Raw genomic sequence first — 12,619 nt, forward strand, 5'->3', positions numbered from 1 at the left:
GTAGTCACAATTTGCAGACTGGAGGTTACATGCAGGGATGCCAAGACTTTGGGTGGACCTGGCATTTGGGAGTTGTGTCCATTGTGGAGTCTTGTCCAACTGTCCAAATGGCTATGCCTTTCATTGTGTACGTGCCAAAGTGTGTGAAGTGCAAAGGGACTGTGTTTGCGGTATCATAGGGCCAGGGCTGCCATTAGAAATTGTGGAGCCCGGGACTGACAAAATAGCTCCCCTCCCAAAGAAAAGATTCTGCTGCACCGCTCCACCCCTATGTGATGTTATACATCGTGAAGTTACATATGGGTGGAGCGTTACAGACCTGCAGGAACAATTCACAGAGAGCTGTTGCACAGGGAAGGCTTGATTTAAGAAGTTCTCCCTGCGCATCAGTCTACTGTTATTGTACACAACTGGTGCTGCTCTCTAAGTATCGACGGTAGGAGCCAGGGGTAGGCCCTGGCACACCAGTCCCCACAGTCCCCCCCTGATGGCTGCTGTGCATAGGGCGGTCATGTCATGCCTCTCCTGTATTCCAGGCCCCTTTCACAAGCCCATGTCTGGGTAATCCGTTCTCGCTCCCCAACACTCTACGCAACTGATTACATGCAGAACACTGCCTACTGTAACTAAAAATATTTTATAGAGTCTGCAGAGCATCTCAGAAAATAGCCCCAAAGCTGGAATTATCGTTACATCATACTGTATGTCTCAGGTCATTTCATTTCCTAAGATTGTTTTCCAAACTCATAAGTGTAACAATGTTCTGCTTGTGATTTACTTACCATCCAACCTTCTCATTCCCTGAGACCCGAGGCAGCTGGCTAACGGTGATTTAATAGGTATTGGCTTTTCCCCATTTTGCAGGGTAGGCAGTTGCAGGTGCCGGCTCCGGTAGCCGTTGCAGACCAGTCAATGGCAGTAGCTTCACCACATAGAACTGCACATGCCAAAGGGCCTAATTCAGAGTAGATCGCAGCAGCAAATTTGTTAGCAGTTGGGCAAAACCATGTGCACTGCAGGTGGGGCAGATATAACATGTGCAGAGAGAGTTAGATTTGGGTGGGGTGTGTTCAAACTGAAATCTAAATTTGAGTGTAAAAATAAAGCAGCCAGTATTTACCCTGCACAGAAACAAAATAACCCACCCAAATCTAACTCTCTCTGCACATGTTATATCTGCCACTCTGCAGTGCACATGGGGGGTCATTCCGACCTGATCGCAGGCTAGGTTTTTTTTCGCTGCGCTGCGATCAGGTCAGAACTGTGCATGCGTATGCACCGCAATGCGCAGGCGCGTCGTACGGGTACAAAGCGGATCGTTGCTGAGTGATGGATTTAACGAAGAATCCATTTGCACAGCCGATCACAAGGAGATTGACAGGAAGAGGGTGTTTGTGGGTGTCAACTGACCCTTTTCAGGGAGTGGTTGGAAAAACGCAGGCGTGTCCAAGCGTTTGCAGGGCGGGTGTCTGACGTCAATTCCGACCCCGGACAGGCTGAAGTGATCGCAAGGGCTGAGTAAGTTCAGATCTACTCAGAAACTGCACAAAATGTTCTTGCACAGCACGGCTGCACATGCGATCGCACACTTGCAAGACTAAAATACACTCCCCTGTGGGCGGCAAATATGCGTTCGCACGGCTGCTAAAAACAGCTAGCGAGCGAACAACTCGGAATGACCCCCAATGTTCTTAGTTAGGGGGTCTATTCATGAAGCAGTGAAAAGACTGGAGAAGAGAGCCAGTGGAGATGTTGCCCATAGCAACCAATCAGAGTTGAGGAAACATTTCAAAAGTGCGTTCTATAAAATGATACGTAGCAGCTGAACTTGGGCCCCGGAAGTACAGACCACAACGCTACCCCAACCACTAAATTTTGCAATGGACATGGTGATGTAGAGTCCCTCCGACCCCCCTTGGAGGTGTACAGAGTAGAACGTGAGCTGTACTGCCTTACTGTATGCTACACGCTAGAGATATAGGTTCATATAGAACGTCACATTCTGCAGCTGCCTTGTGTATTATCAACAATTATTTTTTTATTTATCCTTTACACGGCACTACCATATTACACAGTGCTTCATAGAGAACGTATAATCATTCCCATCAGTTCTGCACCGGTGGAGCTTACAGTCTAAATTCTTCACAAGCAAATTAACCTACTAGTGAGTGTGGATATTGTGGCAGGAAACTAGAGCGGGTGTAGTATGGTATGCCAGGGGCTAGGCTCCCAGCGAGCAGCATACCGGCGACGGGAGCCCGACCGTCGGCATACCGACAGCATGGCGAGCGCAAATGAGCCCATTGCGGGCTCGCTGCGCTTGCCACGCTGCGGGCACGGTGGCGTGCTACGCCCGCCACGCTATTTATTCTCCCTCCGGGGGGTCGTGGACCCCCACGAGGGAGAAAATCTGTCGGTATGCCGGCTGTCGGGATTCCGGCGCCGGTATACTGTGCGCCGGGATCCCGACAGTCGGCAACCAGAAGACCACTCAACCAGAGCACCCAGAGGAAACCCACCGAAACAGAAGTAGCCCAAATCATGGTGCCATGATAACATACATTCTACTCAGTCAGTACAAATGCACTACAATATGTGGGGGAATGTATAGTTACCTAAAGTTGTTTCTTTTTAAACAACGTGCACTTTACCTACTCCATGAATAAAGGAACGCTGCAAATCCCATCAATAGAGAGGCAGATTAACAGAATAATTGAGGTTAAGTGTTTACTTTACAAGTAAAGTAATGTTGATTAGAAAAGACAAGTAGAGATGCGGCAGCAGTGTCTACGCTGCAAACAGTAAATGGGGACATCCTAACGATAATTTGCACTTATACAGTAAGCAATTATAGAGGGACACCTAATTGTCATTCATATTATCGCTGATAAAAAGCACAAGTTTTTTTTGTTTGTTTTTTTAATAGAGACTCTTGGGAGAAATGACCTCTGTGGCGGACATCTGACCTCTGATAGATTTCCAGACAATTATAAAGATATGTCTGAATTTTCCAGCTGGTCAGTGCTTGCTATGGAGATATGAGCTAGATACGGGTCCACAACTGTATGCTGACATAAATTTCCTAACACTGTTTGGAATAAAATGCCAATTTAGCACCTGGGTTTACCCAAAATCTTAGTACAGTCTCCTCATAGCTCCCTCTGCATGCTCTGGGAAGACAGTACACAGCGTCAATGTTATTGCCAGAGTAATTTGATTCACCTTGACAGTATCACACATCAGGACTGTGATCGTACAAGTCCTGAGTGAGGGCCGAATGTGATACATTGAATATTCTCTCTCTCTAAACATCATGGACTGTCGTCCACGACACCTTCATGCAGGGCTGGCGGAGGCGTGACGTCACTGTGCGATATGAGCGGTCATATCGCTCAGTGTGTACAGTCGACCGCCGACCGGCCAACCCGGGAGGGGAAACATTAGACGACGTCACTCACAGAGCGACATCGTCTAATGTGTACGGACCTTTAGATTTGGCAGAAATTGTTAGCTGATTTATTCAATAACTTATAACTAAAAATGTCTGAATAAAGATTAAGTAGTGGTGGCCAAGAAAGAACGGCTAACTTCTACCCCCAACCCATACGACTGTACCTAACTCAAAAACTCAGCCTAAAACAACAAACGGTATCCACTCCACCTTATACCTTGACTACCCACCCGTCTGGGTGGTGTCGCTGTCCCCTATTGGGTGATCCAGCAGATGCCTATAGTCAAAGGTGAGAGTGTAAGAGGTGCGGCGGTGCGTGTGGTGGTGCCTGCTGCCGTGAAGGTGTAGTTTCGGTACTCACCAGGCGCCGCTCTCTCCAACCTTCAGGTACCGGAACCTTCAACGGACCTGGCAATCTTCAGTCGGATCCGGACACGGCGATTCCCTCTCGGAGCTGACAGACTAACGAGCTGAGGAGAAAATAGTCTACCTTAAGGGGGGGGGTATCAACCCTTCTCCACCGGAAAAGGGGATACCCCAGGGGTGACGGCGACCTTCACCGGTTGGGTGAAAGGTCATCACTGGCACAAAGCCTCAGCCACCCAGATTTCACAGACTCGCACTCTCTTCTCAGGGGCTCAGGCCGAGCGGGCCTGCCTGCCTAAACACCTTGGGGGTGAATTGGGCCTAGTGCCCAGTGCCACCTCTATTCACTTTGGGGGAACCGCTTATTTATTGGGCATAGCGCCCCTTATTTGCGCACGGACCCGAGGCCCGACCTTACCCACGGGCCTAGTGCCCGCCTAACTCGTCCCTCGTTGGGTGACCTGGGCCTGGTGCCCAGGGTCACCTTATGTTACCCTAATTGGCCAAAATACACTAGGGCCTAATGCCCTCTAATGCCCCACAGGCCTATTGCCTGATGTGCCCCCGGGCCTAGTGCCCGCCTACTGCGCTGGGAGAGGGTGGCTTGGACCTAATGCCCAAACCACCGAACCAAATAATGACCCCCAAACTCCTATCTGCGCTCGGGCCTATTGCCCGTCCGTGCCCACGGGCCTAATGCCCGAACACCCGGTGGTCTAGGGAGGAATGGGAGGGGGGCACCTTACAAGGGCCTACCTTGGTGGAGAAGGCTGCAGTGGGGAACTGCACAGCTCCATTGCTTCCCACCACTGCAGCGCTTCTCAATCCGGGATGGCGTCATCTGCCGCCGGCCCGTCCTGGCCAGCGGCGCCGCCGTCGCTTCGCCGCGTCCAGCCGCCGCTGGACATCTTCTTCCCTGAGCCTGGAGTCTTCTGGCCTCTTCCGCGGCCACCCGAGCTCTTCAGCGCTCTTCCGTGCGTCCTCCGTCTTCGGCTCCCGCCTGGCGTCTGACGTCAGGCGCCGGGGGCGGGGCCTGTGACGCGGCGAGCGCCGATTGGCTCGCCGCGCCCGCTTCTGATTGGCCGGCGCCCCGCGAGCCACGATTGGCTCGCGGACGGCGCCAGATTTCAAAAGCCGCGGGCGGCGCTTCTGATTGGCAGCCAGAATGGCGCCAAGTTTAAAGTGCCGCCGCACCGCTACCCGCCGCCGCCGACAGCCCGGTGCAGGGAAACGTCCGATCCCTGCACCGGACACCCGCCGCCGCTGCACACCCAGCGCTGGGGACAGACAAGCTGCCCCAGCGCTGTCCACCCTCACGCTCTGCAGGGGACACAGATCCCCTGCACACTGTTGTGGTGATGTGCCCTAGGACACAGGGCACATCTTCACAAGAGTTCCAACCAAACATGCAATAATCATTAGATACATCTAGATAAGCCTAAAAACAATTAACCTGACGTTCTTTCCTGCCAATCAGCCAATGCAACTATCCATCCGCAACTACCACAAAAAAGGGAAGGGAGGGCGGGAAACAACAGAAAAAGAGGAAACTCCTCCTCTTCCCCAGCATTATGAACCAGCTAGATCCTGCCAACCTGCATCCCTATTGGATGTCTAATCACATGTCCCCAGAGAGTCATCCCCAGACCTTGGATGTTTAACTCTCTCCATTCCTATTTCAGTCATTCCGTTCTTCTATCTGTTGCATTATACACCTCTCTTCTTCCACCACTAATGATAATTACAAAGGGCATAAGTACCCAACCACTCTTTCACAGTTGCTCAGGGTCAGCAACACAGACTACCACGCAGTAGAGATGAGCGCCGGAAATTTTTCGGGTTTTGTGTTTTGGTTTTGGGTTCGGTTCCGCGGCCGTGTTTTGGGTTCGACCGCGTTTTGGCAAAACCTCACCGAATTTTTTTTGTCGGATTCGGGTGTGTTTTGGATTCGGGTGTTTTTTTCAAAAAACCCTAAAAAACAGCTTAAATCATAGAATTTGGGGGTCATTTTGATCCCAAAGTATTATTAACCTCAAAAACCATAATTTACACTCATTTTCAGTCTATTCTGAATACCTCACACCTCACAATATTATTTTTAGTGCTAAAATTTGCACCGAGGTCGCTGTGTGAGTAAGATAAGCGACCCTAGTGGCCGACACAAACACCGGGCCCATCTAGGAGTGGCACTGCAGTGTCACGCAGGATGTCCCTTCCAAAAAACCCTCCCCAAACAGCACATGACGCAAAGAAAAAAAGAGGCGCAATGAGGTAGCTGACTGTGTGAGTAAGATAAGCGACCCTAGTGGCCGACACAAACACCGGGCCCATCTAGGAGTGGCACTGCAGTGTCACGCAGGATGTCCCTTCCAAAAAACCCTCACCAAACAGCACATGACGCAAAGAAAAAAAGAGGCGCAATGAGGTAGCTGACTGTGTGAGTAAGATAAGCGACCCTAGTGGCCGACACAAACACCGGGCCCATCTAGGAGTGGCACTGCAGTGTCACGCAGGATGTCCCTTCCAAAAAACCCTCCCCAAACAGCACATGACGCAAAGAAAAAAAGAGGCGCAATGAGGTAGCTGACTGTGTGAGTAAGATAAGCGACCCTAGTGGCCGACACAAACACCGGGCCCATCTAGGAGTGGCACTGCAGTGTCACGCAGGATGTCCCTTCCAAAAAACCCTCCCCAAACAGCACATGACGCAAAGAAAAAAAGAGGCGCAATGAGGTAGCTGACTGTGTGAGTAAGATAAGCGACCCTAGTGGCCGACACAAACACCGGGCCCATCTAGGAGTGGCACTGCAGTGTCACGCAGGATGTCCCTTCCAAAAAACCCTCCCCAAACAGCACATGACGCAAAGAAAAAAAGAGGCGCAATGAGGTAGCTGACTGTGTGAGTAAGATAAGCGACCCTAGTGGCCGACACAAACACCGGGCCCATCTAGGAGTGGCACTGCAGTGTCACGCAGGATGGCCCTTCCAAAAAACCCTCCCCAAACAGCACATGACGCAAAGAAAAAAAGAGGCGCAATGAGGTAGCTGACTGTGTGAGTAAGATAAGCGACCCTAGTGGCCGACACAAACACCGGGCCCATCTAGGAGTGGCACTGCAGTGTCACGCAGGATGTCCCTTCCAAAAAACCCTCCCCAAACAGCACATGACGCAAAGAAAAAAAGAGGCGCAATGAGGTAGCTGACTGTGTGAGTAAGATAAGCGACCCTAGTGGCCGACACAAACACCGGGCCCATCTAGGAGTGGCACTGCAGTGTCACGCAGGATGGCCCTTCCAAAAAACCCTCCCCAAACAGCACATGACGCAAAGAAAAAAAGAGGCGCAATGAGGTAGCTGACTGTGTGAGTAAGATAAGCGACCCTAGTGGCCGACACAAACACCGGGCCCATCTAGGAGTGGCACTGCAGTGTCACGCAGGATGGCCCTTCCAAAAAACCCTCCTCAAACAGCACATGACGCAAAGAAAAAGAAAAGAAAAAAGAGGTGCAAGATGGAATTGTCCTTGGGCCCTCCCACCCACCCTTATGTTGTATAAACAGGACATGCACACTTTAACCAACCCATCATTTCAGTGACAGGGTCTGCCACACGACTGTGACTGATATGACGGGTTGGTTTGGACCCCCCCCAAAAAAGAAGCAATTAATCTCTCCTTGCACAAACTGGCTCTACAGAGGCAAGATGTCCACCTCATCATCATCCTCCGATATATCACCGTGTACATCCCCCTCCTCACAGATTATCAATTCGTCCCCACTGGAATCCACCATCTCAGCTCCCTGTGTACTTTGTGGAGGCAATTGCTGCTGGTCAATGTCTCCGCGGAGGAATTGATTATAATTCATTTTAATGAACATCATCTTCTCCACATTTTCTGGATGTAACCTCGTACGCCGATTGCTGACAAGGTGAGCGGCGGCACTAAACACTCTTTCGGAGTACACACTTGTGGGAGGGCAACTTAGGTAGAATAAAGCCAGTTTGTGCAAGGGCCTCCAAATTGCCTCTTTTTCCTGCCAGTATAAGTACGGACTGTGTGACGTGCCTACTTGGATGCGGTCACTCATATAATCCTCCACCATTCTTTCAATGTTGAGAGAATCATATGCAGTGACAGTAGACGACATGTCCGTAATCGTTGTCAGGTCCTTCAGTCCGGACCAGATGTCAGCATCAGCAGTCGCTCCAGACTGCCCTGCATCACCGCCAGCGGATGGGCTCGGAATTCTGAGCCTTTTCCTCGCACCCCCAGTTGCGGGAGAATGTGAAGGAGGAGATGTTGACAGGTCGCGTTCCGCTTGACTTGACAATTTTCTCACCAGCAGGTCTTTCAACCCCAGCAGACTTGTGTCTGCCGGAAAGAGAGATCCAAGGTAGGCTTTAAATCTAGGATCGAGCATGGTGGCCAAAATGTAGTGCTCTGATTTCAACAGATTGACCACCCGTGAATCCTTGTTAAGCGAATTAAGGGCTCCATCCACAAGTCCCACATGCCTAGCGGAATCGCTCCGTGTCAGCTCCTCCTTCAATGTCTCCAGCTTCTTCTGCAAAAGCCTGGTGAGGGGAATGACCTGACTCAGGCTGGCAGTGTCTGAACTGACTTCACGTGTGGCAAGTTCAAAGGGCATCAGAACCTTGCACAACGTTGAAATCATTCTCCACTGCGCTTGAGACAGGTGCATTCCACCTCCTATATCGTGCTCAATTGTATAGGCTTGAATGGCCTTTTGCTGCTCCTCCAACCTCTGAAGCATATAGAGGGTTGAATTCCACCTCGTTACCACTTCTTGCTTCAGATGATGGCAGGGCAGGTTCAGTAGTTTTTGGTGGTGCTCCAGTCTTCTGTACGTGGTGCCTGTACGCCGAAAGTGTCCCGCAATTCTTCTGGCCACCGACAGCATCTCTTGCACGCCCCTGTCGTTTTTTAAAAAATTCTGCACCACCAAATTCAAGGTATGTGCAAAACATGGGACGTGCTGGAATTTGACCATATTTAATGCACACACAATATTGCTGGCGTTGTCCGATGCCACAAATCCACAGGAGAGTCCAATTGGGGTAAGCCATTCCGCGATGATCTTCCTCAGTTGCCGTAAGAGGTTTTCAGCTGTGTGCGTATTCTGGAAACCGGTGATACAAAGCGTAGCCTGCCTAGGAAAGAGTTGGCGTTTGCGAGATGCTGCTACTGGTGCCGCCGCTGCTGTTCTTGCGGCGGGAGTCCATACATCTACCCAGTGGGCTGTCACAGTCATATAGTCCTGACCCTGCCCTGCTCCACTTGTCCACATGTCCGTGGTTAAGTGGACATTGGGTACAGCTGCATTTTTTAGGACACTGGTGACTCTTTTTCTGAGGTCTGTGTACATTTTCGGTATCGCCTGCCTAGAGAAATGGAACCTAGATGGTATTTGGTACCGGGGACACAGTACCTCCAACAAGTCTCTAGTTGGCTCTGCAGTAATGATGGATACCGGAACCACGTTTCTCACCACCCAGGATGCCAAGGCCTCAGTTATCCGCTTTGCTGTAGGATGACTGCTGTGATATTTCATCTTCCTCGCAAAGGACTGTTGGACAGTCAATTGCTTGGTGGAAGTAGTAAAAGTGGTCTTACGACTTCCCCTCTGGGATGACCATCGACTCCCAGCAGCAACAACAGCAGCGCCAGCAGCAGTAGGCGTTACACGCAAGGATGCATCGGAGGAATCCCAGGCAGGAGAGGAATCGTCAGAATTGCCAGTGACATGGCCTGCAGGACTATTGGCATTCCTGGGGAAGGAGGAAATTGACACTGAGGGAGTTGGTGGGGTGGTTTGCGTGAGCTTGGTTACAAGAGGAAGGGATTTACTGGTCAGTGGACTGCTTCCGCTGTCACCCAAAGTTTTTGAACTTGTCACTGACTTATTATGAATGCGCTGCAGGTGACGTATAAGGGAGGATGTTCCGAGGTGGTTAACGTCCTTACCCCTACTTATTACAGCTTGACAAAGGGAACACACGGCTTGACACCTGTTGTCCGCATTTCTGTTGAAATAGTTCCACACCGAAGAGCTGATTTTTTTGGTATTTTCACCAGGCATGTCAACGGCCATATTCCTCCCACGGACAACAGGTGTCTCCCCGGGTGCCTGACTTAAACAAACCACCTCACCATCAGAATCCTCCTGGTCAATTTCCTCCCCAGCGCCAGCAACACCCATATCCTCCTCATCCTGGTGTACTTCAACACTGACATCTTCAATCTGACTATCAGGAACTGGACTGCGGGTGCTCCTTCCAGCACTTGCAGGGGGCGTGCAAATGGTGGAAGGCGCATGCTCTTCACGTCCAGTGTTGGGAAGGTCAGGCATCGCAACCGACACAATTGGACTCTCCTTGTGGATTTGGGATTTCGAAGAACGCACAGTTCTTTGCGGTGCTACTGCTTTTGCCAGCTTGAGTCTTTTCATTTTTCTAGCGAGAGGCTGAGTGCCTCCATCCTCATGTGAAGCTGAACCACTAGCCATGAACATAGGCCAGGGCCTCAGCCGTTGCTTGCCACTCCGTGTGGTAAATGGCATATTGGCAAGTTTACGCTTCTCCTCCGACAATTTTATTTTAGGTTTTGGAGTCCTTTTTTTACTGATATTTGGTGTTTTGGATTTGACATGCTCTGTACTATGACATTGGGCATCGGCCTTGGCAGACGACGTTGCTGGCATTTCATCGTCTCGGCCATGACTAGTGGCAGCAGCTTCAGCACGAGGTGGAAGTGGATCTTGATCTTTCCCTAATTTTGGAACCTCAACATTTTTGTTCTCCATATTTTAATAGGCACAACTAAAAGGCATCTCAGGTAAACAATGGAGATGGATGGATACTAGTATACAATTATGGATGGACTGCCGAGTGCCGACACAGAGGTAGCTACAGCCGTGTACTATTGTACTGTACTGTGTCTGCTGCTAATATAGACTGGATGATAATGAGATGTAGTATGTATGTATAAAGAAGAAAGAAAAAAAAACCACGGGTAGGTGGTATACAATTATGGACGGACTGCCGAGTGCCGACACAGAGGTAGCTACAGCCGTGGACTACCGTACTGTGTCTGCTGCTAATATAGACTGGTTGATAATGAGATGTAGTATGTATGTATAAAGAAGAAAGAAAAAAAAACCACGGGTAGGTGGTATACAATTATGGATGGACTGCCGAGTGCCGACACAGAGGTAGCTACAGCCGTGGACTACCGTACTGTGTCTGCTGCTAATATAGACTGGTTGATAAAGAGATGTAGTATGTATGTATAAAGAAGAAAGAAAAAAAAACCACGGGTAGGTGGTATACAATTATGGACGGACTGCCGAGTGCCGACACAGAGGTAGCTACAGCCGTGGACTACCGTACTGTGTCTGCTGCTAATATAGACTGGTTGATAAAGAGATGTAGTATGTATGTATAAAGAAGAAAGAAAAAAAAACCACGGGTAGGTGGTATAAAATTATGGATGGACTGCCGAGTGCCGACACAGAGGTAGCTACAGCCGTGGACTACCGTACTGTGTCTGCTGCTAATATAGACTGGTTGATAAAGAGATGTAGTATGTATGTATAAAGAAGAAAGAAAAAAAAACCACGGGTAGGTGGTATACAATTATGGATGGACTGCCGAGTGCCGATACAGAGGTAGCTACAGCCGTGGACTACCGTACTGTACTGTGTCTGCTGCTAATATAGACTGGATGATAATGAGATGTAGTATGTATAAAGAAGAAAGAAAAAAAAACCACGGGTAGGTGGTATACAATTATGGATGGACTGCCGAGTGCAGACACAGAGGTAGCTACAGCCGTGGACTACCGTACTGTGTCTGCTGCTAATATAGACTGGTTGATAATGAGATGTAGTATGTATAAAGAAGAAAGAAAAAAAAAACCACGGGTAGGTGGTATACAATTATGGACGGACTGCCGAGTGCCGACACAGAGGTAGCTACAGCCGTGGACTACCGTACTGTACTGTGTCTGCTGCTAATATAGACTGGATGATAATGAGATGTAGTATGTATAAAGAAGAAAGAAAAAAAAAACCACGGGTAGGTGGTATACAATTATGGATGGACTGCCGAGTGCCGACACAGAGGTAGCTACAGCCGTGAACTACCGTACTGTGTCTGCTGCGACTGGATGATAAATAATGATATAAAAAATATATATATATCACTACTGCAGCCGGACAGGTATATATTATATAATGACGGACCTGCTGGACACTGTCTGTCAGCAGAATGAGTTTTTTATTTTATAGAATAAAAAAACACCACACAAGTCACACGACGTGTGTTTAACTTTTACAGGCAGACATTCACAATACAATATAGTATACTATATACTGGTGGTCAGGTCACTGGTCAGTCACACTGGCAGTGGCACTCCTGCAGAAAAAAAGTGTGCACTGTTTAATTTTAATATGTACTCCTGGCTCCTGCTATAACCTAACTGCTCCCCAGTCTCCCCCACAATTAAGCTGTGTGAGCACAGTCAGATATTATACATAGATGATGCAGCAGCACACTGGGCTGAGCACAGATATGGTATGTGACTGAGTCACTGTGTATCGTTTTTTCAGGCAGAGAACGGATTATATTAAATAATATAAAACTGCACTGGTGGTCACTGGTCAGTCACTAGTATAACTAACTAATACTATCAGCAAAATTCTGCACTCTCTGTCTGAGTACTCCTCCTAAGCTCCAGTAAATGAAGTGTCACTGTCTCACTCTGTCACTAGTATAACTAACT

This window comes from Pseudophryne corroboree, chromosome 5, assembly GCF_028390025.1.
Source record: "Pseudophryne corroboree isolate aPseCor3 chromosome 5, aPseCor3.hap2, whole genome shotgun sequence".
In the NCBI taxonomy this organism is placed as follows: domain Eukaryota; kingdom Metazoa; phylum Chordata; class Amphibia; order Anura; family Myobatrachidae; genus Pseudophryne; species Pseudophryne corroboree.